General features: G+C 38.0%; 1 long non-coding RNA gene across 3 annotated transcripts; it reads left to right on the forward strand.

Annotated features, from left to right (window-relative positions):
• The first annotated feature begins 600 nt into the window (after window positions 1-600).
• Window positions 601-7,041, forward strand: LOC112980961 (uncharacterized). 3 transcript variants are annotated; one of them, XR_010392351.1, is made up of 4 exons: window positions 610-679; window positions 2,585-2,642; window positions 2,727-2,858; window positions 3,043-7,041. It is a non-coding gene; the product is annotated as an uncharacterized LOC112980961 (long non-coding RNA). The 3 variants fall into 3 exon arrangements; XR_003258561.2 differs by lacking the exon at window positions 2,585-2,642 and having other exon boundaries at window positions 601-679; XR_010392349.1 differs by lacking the exon at window positions 610-679 and having other exon boundaries at window positions 1,779-2,642.
• Window positions 7,042-10,491: the final 3,450 nt, after the last annotated feature.

A 10,491-nucleotide genomic window follows, 5' to 3' on the forward strand; every position in this document is an offset into this window, starting at 1 on the left:
CACGGTGTTGCAAATAATTTTTAATTCACAAGTATTTTATCTTTGGTGAATTGTTATTCTTCCCTCATTCCCCTCCCCCAAATAACCAAGCTACCATTGTGCGTCTGTTATGAACAATGAACAATACTTTGGAAGGAAATGATCGTGGTTTCTGTGTCAAGCGTTAGCTGACGAACACCTGGCCAAAGTCTAGGATGAGTCCCTAAGGGACAATAAAAAGTGCATCAGGTATTACTGAGCTTGACTCATCTGGTCAATCCGCGTGGCACACAGCCACTGCGCAGACAATCCAACTACATAAGGTCTGTACACCCGAGAGCCATGTTTGCGCAGTGCTGGGACCGAGCTCTCATCAGCCCTTCCACTGCGCCAGGCTGGGTGCACCGGGCCCACGCTGCAGCTCGGGGGCTTCGGGTCGTCCCGCATGGGTGGGCGGAGGCCGGGAGCCGCCCGGCGCCGGTTCCAGCCGGCTCCGGCACCGCCGAAGCGGCCCGGCGCCGCCACAGCCACAGCCGCGGCCAGACCGGGGTAGGGCGGGGCGGGGCCGCGCGGCAGCTGCCAGAGGCGGGAGGGAAGACCGAAGGGAGACGCGCGGAAGGGGACGTTTTCCGGGCGCGGCCCGGCCGGGGCGCCCTGCGGGGCTGCGGCCCAGGGGGACGCGGGCTGGAGCAGAGCTGCAGTAAGAAGCGCGGGGCGGCGGCGGAGACCGAGGCAGAAGCGCGGGGCGGCGGGAAGAGCCCGTTGCGCGCCGCCCTCCTGCCCTGCCCGTCGCCTCGCCGAGGGGTTGGGAGAGACCGGGGTAACGGGCGGCGGCGGCGCGAGGAGGAGACGTGTTGGACTGCGGCTGGGCCTGGGGAAGGGGGCGGAAAGGTGTTGCCCTAACAGTTTGCTCAATTGTCTGTCTTTTTTTTTTTTTTTTAAATCAGTACCTCAATTAGTAATTAAAATGTTACGTTAATTGACAGTAAACTAAATTAACAGCAGTTCCCTGAATTGAGACTGATTTGCTGGCAACAATTGTGTAGTTAGACACCATACACTGCACTCTGGACATGGACGCTGATTTATTTAACAGCCTGTCCTAAGATGTCATTGATATTTTGCATTTTCAGTACAGGTCTGAAACATTTATGGCAAATCATTTATTAATTTATGATTTATCTCTGTACTTACAACATTACAATTTTCCAAAAATGGCTCAATAATATTTATTTTTTATAAGCAGATTGCCAAGAGCTTTTCTGTTCATTGCAGAAGTCACCTATTTCCACTCTCTGAGTTCATTGCCATCATATTAAACTTTATGTGCATAGTCATACTTGTAAATTTTTGTTTCTTTCATATTACTTAAAATCTACCAAAATCAAGACATCATTTATGCAAAATCACTTCTAATAGCTTTGTTAGCAGATTATCACTGTGTATGCATATAAAAGGAGAAAAACATAACTGAAGCAAAGAATTCTTTTTCCTTTCTGATAGGATATCACTCACTAGTCTTGCAAACGTTATTCTAGTTTTTAATACCTTTTTTATCTCCTTCTTGTGAAATACGCAAGGGGAATATTTTTCAAAAGTATTTAAGGACCTCTTTTTAAATGGAGCTCTTGTTTTGAAGTAACTTAGAAGATGATATTGCCAGTCATTTTTCATTAGCAAAGAACAAAAGCAGGCCAGACTGCTTCAAAAGTATCCTCTGATATTAGGTGCCTCAAGTTTTGTTTGAATAACTTGAAATCCCCGTGAAACCTGATTTTCAAAAGGTAAAACACTCTCTGAAAAAATCTGTTAATTTTAAAATTCTCAAGGTTTCACACCCACAATCCTCAGTCAATACTTTCATGGTTCAGATACTACTTTGAGATGCAGTTGCATCTTCTACTCAGGGACATACTTTTTTTTTGACAAGCATTTCAATTAAATTGTCGGAGTTTGGCTTGATTTTTTTTTGTTTTTGTTTACTACAGTTACAAATCCTGATGATGTCCCATAACCAAAAACTTTTTCTGTCAGTACTCTGACTTTACTGAGTTATGCTGAGGCAAGTTGAAGTAATGTCATGAATTATTTATAGGAACGAAAGTGGCCATTTATTTTGTTCGTTATCATTTAAGCTTGTTGCCTTAAATCGCTGCACGCAGGCAGCTCAGTGGACTCAGGCTGCCATGTAAAATAGAGACAGAAATGAAGTCTAAAGGCAGATTCGATAAAAAGGAGGAAAAATCTCCCCCCTCACAGCGTAAAAATCCTGTCATGAAAGCAGTATGGCTAATGGATTTCTAATGTAGGTAGAAGGTTTTAGTCAAATTGAGATAAAGGTGTGATTGACAAGAACAATTGTACCTCTTAGTGATATTCTTGGAGTTGAAGAGGTATGATGGAAGCAATTATTTCCATAGTTCAGCCTCCTATTGTCTGTCTCTTTTCATTAGACTGAAGTAAAGATTGTGTTTATCTAGATGGTTAATACATATTTACTGCTGTTTCAGTGCCTTACACATGTTTTGACAACTGTGGAATGTCCCTGAAACTCATTTTGCTGCAAACAGTTTTCATTATTTTTTTTCCTCCAAAAAAACTGAAGGATGAAGTACAGAAGTAGCCATCCACTTCTGCAGCTGGCATTCAAATTGAGCAAGCGCGTAAGTGGGAGATGCGAGTATGGTGGTTGAAACGTATTTCTGACATACATACCTAAAATACTTTCTGCTCAACTTGTTACACAGGTATTTGCTGCTGTGAATAGACAATGCCAGTGGGACAGAACATTGTGTCATGATAATGGTCTCTGGGCTGTAACATAAATGCTGGACCAGACCAAGGAATTCACAGAAGAGAAATGAGCTGTTATTTACCAGGTGAGAGATGAATATCTTGTCTGACAACAGAAAATACCAAAGGATTTATTTAAATTAAACTCAGTGTTAAATAAGAGAGAAGGTTGCAACAGCAGATGACACACACACCTTTAATCTTGTATAGATGCAGGAGAATGATAGGTACTCAAAAATTGTGCTCAGAGGTATTTCTGGTTGCTTTCAGGAAAGAACTGATATTCAGGATGAAGATCAGAAGCCAACTTATCTGAAAAATATATTCTACTCTACCTGAGTATTTGACAAGTCAGACAAATCCAATAAAATGTACGTGCCTCTTCCCAAATTAGCACAAGAGTCTTAAGTATGGAGTCGCAGAACAAAGACCACACTGGGATAGCAGCCTGGCAGAATCCCATTCTCAGCTTTGGATGCCTGCTTTCTCACTCAATTTCCATCATTATCAAACTGAACATAAACACTATCCTCAGAGTCTAAAAGCTGTGGTTCCCAAACCTGTTTTCTTTGGAAGCACCATGCAGTAACAGGGCCTGTATAGGACTTTCTCATGTATTGAAGACATAGCTGGTGTGTCAGACTTTGAGTTTATTGCACTGTAGAGAGTAAGTTGTAATATATCTTGCTACTTTGACCATTGAGTCTACATTAGTCTGTGGATTACTAGTGATCTCTAATCGTAATTGTAGATTACTAGTTTAAAATAATGTTCTGAGAAGCTGTTTAGCAAAATGAGTATATGGCTGTTCATGTAACTTAACCTTATTTTTAATGTGTTCTGCTCTAATATTTCCAAATTTGAGCTCGAATTAAGCTGTTCAAAATACTTCTATTGCAGGTTCATCAATTTTGCCATCCTTACAAAAGAGGAACATAGGATAAGCTTGATAGCTTAATCAATAGAAAAGGTTTATACTTAACAGCATCAGCACAGACTCACTATGAATCAACCTGCTAAGCTTAAATTTTGCTCACTGAGGCAGCTGGACTAATTTTACTGACTTTAAAGCAAACCTAATAAGCTGCTGTGAGAACACACATTTCAGTTTCAGTATAGTTGAAAACCCATCGAAGGCATTGAGAAGGCTCAGGTGCTTAAAGCTAAACCTGTGTTTAAATGCTTTGCTGAGCTCTATTGAAGCTGGCAAGACCGTACTCTTAGAATTTATAGGATCAGAAAGTATCTAAGTGTTTCATTGACCCAAGAAGTGCTGGAGATCTCTGATGAAAATGTACTTTTTTCTTACCGTAACTGCAGAACATTTTAACCAGTCATGTTCTAGAATCACACTCATCTGAAATTGAGGTCATATTATGTCTTTGTATCTCTATTAGGAAAGAAAGCTGAGTTTTCATAGGATTTTGTTATTAAGCCCAACTTAGTCATGCCCGTGGAGTATTTAACTCCTTCAATTTAAGCTCTTCAGAAGTGCCCTATGCTTTCAAAAATAGATAGTGAATTCTAAGAAGGTGTATAAAGAGGTGGTAAGAATATAAGAATATCTCGTATTGAATATACATTTCTTACTGGAAGTTCCTTGAAGCTTCATCAAAAAGATACAGGCTTAGAGGCTGACAAACATTTTGGTACATTTTCTGCAGTTGAGCAGTGATGTTTTTCTTACACACTAGAGTTTAAGACATTGTAAACTGTAACTCAGTTGTCATTACAGGAAGTTAACAAGCTGCCTGCATGCTTTAATACTTACCATGTTCTCATAATTAGCGCTGGTGAGTCTTTCAAGGTTTTCAAGTCACAAATGATGTTCTGTTGCAGTGACAAACATAACAAGGTACTAGTACACATCATCTCTATCTAATCCAGTTATTTTGTGGTAGATGTTACGTTAAAGAAAGGTAAGTAACTACAGCCCTTCCCTCTGCTTGCCAGTTCTCCCAGAACCTTTAGCAGTGACCGTCGTGCTCTTCATTTCATTGCACACATATGCTTGCTGCTTCCAAGCATAGTTCTCAATGTTCCAAGCCTCAAACTAACTAATAAAATCATTTTGTGCAATGTAGCATATGGTAAAGGTGGGCTGGAATGGATAAGCATGGAATTCCAGTATCAATACCCTGGAGGCATTTTATCAAGTTAACAATGTTTGTAACTTTGTGTGCATTATCAGCAAAGTAATACAAGCCATTCATATGTTTATTCATCAGTAATTCACTAATAAAATGCATTGAAAACTGCTAATTAAATAGCAAGCTGTTAATTATAAGGTGACAGCAGATGAGCCACGGCAAGTGTAATTTTAAGACTTTTTCTATCTTAGAAAATGATTGACTCCATGGAGGATGCATAATCTCATTTCATTAAAAAATACTTTTTTCTGTTTCTCTGGAGGAGTGGAGAAGTTAAAACATTGAAGGAGTCTTGACAATCTCTTTTCATGCCTGTAGTAGAAGCTCAGTCTCTGGTGGAAGTTCAGTCTCTGATGGAAGCTCAAAAAGACCTTATTTCTCACCCCAGTAGAGTAAAACGAGCATCAAAAGATCTTGCCATCAATATCAAATAATACTCAATTGCCTCTATATCTCACAAACAGACCGTATGGTTTCTAATTTAAATATATATTACAAAAAGAATGCCACCATAAGCTTAGTAATTGTTCTCCATGCTGGGCTTTTTTATGCTCTCAGTTTAGGTATAATATAAGGAGGAAAATTGCAAATGTAATTTGCTTATGTCATCAATGGGGAGAGTAATGGGAGGGTAAAAAGGTAATTTAGAGTATCTGGTATAGAGATGTAAAGTAGTGTGGATTCTTTCCTTCCTGGATACTGGCCCATACAAGTGAGTACCCATTGTTTTCCTTCTTTTTGAAAGGAGTTATATGAGTATAAAAGCAAAAGTTGAATAATCCATTACCATGTAAGTAGTGTCATTTTAAAATAATTATGAATGTCAAATTACACAGTCACATCCTCAAATTTCACTTACATTGGTTCTATGACCAACATAATTCTGCTATCTTGTGCGTACAATGCAGCATATGTTCCTTAACTGCATGATTACGTAGTTTTTGTAAGACTTTAAGATCACAAGCCACACATCAAAGTGCACCTGAATTTCCAGTAATAGGCTTTTGTTCTTCCTTTTCTCACCAATCTCTTCTGAAAGGTTTTAGGAATAGCATTTCTTCCAAAAAAGATAATCAAGAAGGTTCAATATTAATACTTGATCTTGGGAAAACTCATAGCAGTTCACAGGAACAAGAAGTTTGGAGAGAGATTTGTGCAACAGCAGTGAGGATAGTGACTGTGCAGGAGGGATGGAGAGAGAGGGAGGGGGAGGCTTCACAGGGAGGTCAAGTCAGCTTGAGATCTTGAGAAAATCCCCATAGTTCTCCTGAGTTATGAAAACCTTCAGGCAGGGAAACAGCTAAAAGGCTTTTTTTCTTTTTTTTTTTTTTTTTTCTTTTTTTTATCCTACATCTGTCTTGTTCCAGCTGCAGTACAGAATGATGGTTTTGGAGCTTTATTCTACAAGGTCTATAGAGTCATTTGCTACGGCTATCAAACATCTCCAAATAGTGATAGAAAGCCAGAGTGACCAGAATGTGGGAACTGAGAATCCAATTTACATGTGTAAATTAATGAGCTGAGAATTAGTCCTTAATTCTTAAAGCTGAAAGGTCCCGTTCCAGTTCAGCAGCAGCATTCAGAGCCTGAACTCTGGAGGTCTGTCAAGGCAACTCCAGTCAGACCCAAGGAAACTCAAGTGTGCCTGTATTTCCACATGTTGGAGAAGAACACAACTGCTTAAAAAACGTCCTGAGACAGAGCAACTAGTGGCTGTGTAACAAACGAACTCAGTTTTCCTGCTGATACTACCTGTTATTACTTGTATCAGTAACATTAGAGCTGTGGAGCGCTAATAATTCTTCTCTTGCTTGCAGTGCAACAAATCTGGGTTACATTTAAATATCCATACAGTGCAAATGTTGTTCTTGACTGTAGACAGTAGTTACAGAAATTAATAAAGAACTTTTGTATGTACTACAGAAGCACATTAGATCATTCAATTCACACAATTTTTCCAAAAACTGAAGACTGTTTGAATTATTAAAATACACCATAGCCTACGTTAGCATGATTTGTGCATTTATTTTCTTTAAGTGCCATATAGAAAAAAGCACTGGGAATTAAGCATTGGAATTAGTCTTTACTGTTATGTATTTTCAAAGAGAGGGAAAGGATTTCTTCAAACAAAATAAACTAGTTGTGATCACATGTAGCAGTGAACTCACTATATTGGCTTTCAAAAAATGTATTTGATCACAGAAATGAAGTAAACTGAGATACCTCGCTTCTTGGATGGCAGATACATTCCATTTTTCCAAAATGGTTAGAGAAAGAGGGTCAGTCCTCCTTAGAGAAGCTAAATGTACTAGAGAAGAAATCCTATTAGACTGCACAAGACAAAGTACAGTGCCCAGTCTTAGACTGATCCCCTTATATCCATAGATAACGCTTTCACTTCAAAAGACCAGAGTTAGCTTGTATGTTTGATCCCGTCTCTGAACTGAGCACATCCTAGTGGGCTCTGGACCCCCATGCTTTTACCTCCCTGGAGCAGAGCTGCACAGCTCTACACTCAGGATACTAATTCACAGCAGCAGCCTAAGCCTATCCAGGAAAATCCTATTAGACTTTTTTGCCTCCAGTTCTTTCTTCGTATGCTATGAGCTGAGGTGAATCTAATGACTTTGAACAGTATTAAAAAATATATTTGTTTCAGAATCGCAAACTTCGGGTGTTTGTTTGTTTTTAATGCAGAACTGGAACATGCAAGAGGGACTTCCCTGTGGACAGGTGGTTCTCATGAGGCTCCGGGGCTGGGAAACCCCAAGGCACCTCTGCATGTGCAGCCTGGGAGGCCGGTGCAATCTCTGCACCTCCCCTGCATGGGAGGGAGATGCCTGACTAAATTTACAAGAACAGGCAGAAATTGAAGTATGTAATTGAATTGCTGGATTCAAAAATCAAAGGGTCTAAAATAAAATCAATATAACTTAACCCTTTACGTGAAGTAGTGACTGTAGAGGGCTGTAGAGGGAAGTTGCATGGCAACAAAATTCAGGACCAGTATCTTAGGAGATTATATGTAGAATTTGTTGACGTGTAAACATGAGAATGCAAAAAAAAAATTAAATGAACATGTAAAAAAATAGCGAAATATTTGATGAGAAAGACAACTCTGTGGGAGTAGTGACTTAACCCAAATAAAAAAACACAGTCTCAAAGGTTCATACATCTGCCATTTGATGCAGAATGATTAGCATTTGGTTGTCCATGATTCCCTCATATCTGATGATATGTGCTAATAGTCTGTTGCTAAGGAACGTTGCTAAGCAAGGCAACACAAAGAGGAGGTCAGCCACCTCTTCACTGACAACTCCTAGCATCAATTATTTTTTTGTGAACTACAGATTTCATTTTTATGAATGTTCTGCATATTTTTGAGATAAAAGATTTATCACCATAGTACAGTTCAAACATGTAAAGACCAAAATCTTGTTCTAGCATTCTCTTCATTAAAACATAATTTCTATTCCTCAGCATTGCTGTGCATTTATCAGAAGGTAATAATCACAGCCTGACCTAGTTTTTTTCAGTTCTGAACAAATTATATGAGAATTTCATGTATTCTTGACAAAGAATCATTTTTATATCAGTTTAAATTGTTTGATCAATCATAATCAGGTGTCTCTTGTTTTATTTAAATTTTTAATTGGAAAAAGTAACAAAAAATATTGCCAAAGTAGAAAATCAAGAATAATAAAAACATGCAATAGGAAAACATGTAGGTAAAGTAGTTATATTGAAACCCTAAATTGTTTTTTAAATCACATTCATTCTAAAACTGTTACTTACTGGATTTCAGGTTTCAAAAGAAAGCTTTTAGGTTATATTCTTTCAAATGAATATCTCAGCTAACAGAATATGTCAATGTGAAACTGAATTGAGTTGATACTTTTTCTAAACTCACACGTATCATTAGTATAGAGACATGTTCTTCTGTAAAATTATTAACAGCAACTGAAATGTTTTATGCTGCCAAATGCCATTTCAAGAGTGAAAGTCAAAAGGATATAGGCTCCCAAATAATTTAAAAGGAAAACAAAAAAAAGCCCTCTGAATTTATCACTGTATTTTTTGTGTTAATTGCTGTGACTCATTTGAAGCCTGACCCAAAGTGGCTATGGTCATTCCATTATCATCAAAGTGGTTTTGAGCTGTCTCCTCACAAACAATTCAGCTAATTCATTATAAGAGTTACCGTTCTTTAAAATACAGACAAGTTTAATGCATGCTGATCAACATTAAGTATCTAAATTTGTTCTCTCCTTTATTTTTTAATAAAAACTGCATCAACAATAACAAGCTCCTAAGCTTTGTTTCTCCGAATCTCATGTATCTGACTTTTTAAAAATGTTCTGGGTAATTTCTTTTGTCTAAAGCAGAAATACTAGTTTGGCTCAACTTACGCTGAAGCTGTCTTCAAAGAAGCCAGTGAGAGATTTGCTTTGTAGAGCATGGAGAAACACTAATAAGGAAATAACACATTTTTATTTTTCAGTGGCTTAAAGAAAAAAGGTCCAGAAAATCTTTATTTCCATGGGCTTTAATTGGGTGACATGACTTAAAATGGATCATTAGTTCTCTAAGTGGTTCAGGTGAAGAGTTAGGTGCTTGAAGCTAGAAAAGCTCAATACACTTTTTCCTTGAAGTTCCTGAGACAGAATTTTAGTTAAATCATCTTCTGAAATGCTGTAAATAGCTTTTCTTTTCCACCTCCTTTCTAGCTCCTGTTTCTTCCAAATGGACACAGCCATGACACTGAGACTTTTGCTAGTACTGCTAATATTATATTAATACTAATATTAGTATTAATGTTCATACCAATGAATAACAACACTAATGGTAGTAGTAAATTGGATTTTTTTCAACATCTACCCTATTCTTTTACATCTTGTCTGAGTTAGGCATATAGTTAGGGCATGAGTTAATTACCTTTCAGTGTCCCCAAATTGATTTCTGTATTCACTATGAAACAGCTTTGGGAAGGCTTGAGAACTACTCTAAACTTTACCAGCTGGCAAATATCTGACCTGAATACCTGTCTATTTGGAGGCAAGGTAGGACAGCTTTTTCAAAGCCCAGAGTTTATTCCAAGATGTTTACCCTGTATTACAATATAAATATAAATATAAATATAAACTAGCTTGGTAGCAATTAGCAGATCATCATATGCTTAACAGCAGATAAGGTTAGTTTAAAATGTAGTCATGTTCTATCCCATGATAGAAGGAAACAGAAATGAAAATAACTAAATTCTTTGGAAAATTCTTTGTCCAGTTTCCTGGGCAGTATCTTACATGCTTAAGACTACACTACAGATTTTAATAATTTATTTCACATCATTTCTTGTCCTAACACTTTAATTATGCTATCTGTTGTGTAGCTCTTTTTGCAATAGTATAGAAGTTGTAGAAGGAAAAAGTACAGGTCAGTTCAGAACTAACAGCTAGAATTATTTTGAATCTATAGAAAACATAGGACTAGACATAGTAAGAAAAAAGGTTATGAATGAAAATTTTGTACTAATGCTCTATGTACTATAGTCATAAAGCTCAATTACATCAAC

The sequence above is a fragment of the Dromaius novaehollandiae genome, chromosome 1 (assembly GCF_036370855.1).
Source record: "Dromaius novaehollandiae isolate bDroNov1 chromosome 1, bDroNov1.hap1, whole genome shotgun sequence".
Classification (NCBI taxonomy): domain Eukaryota; kingdom Metazoa; phylum Chordata; class Aves; order Casuariiformes; family Dromaiidae; genus Dromaius; species Dromaius novaehollandiae.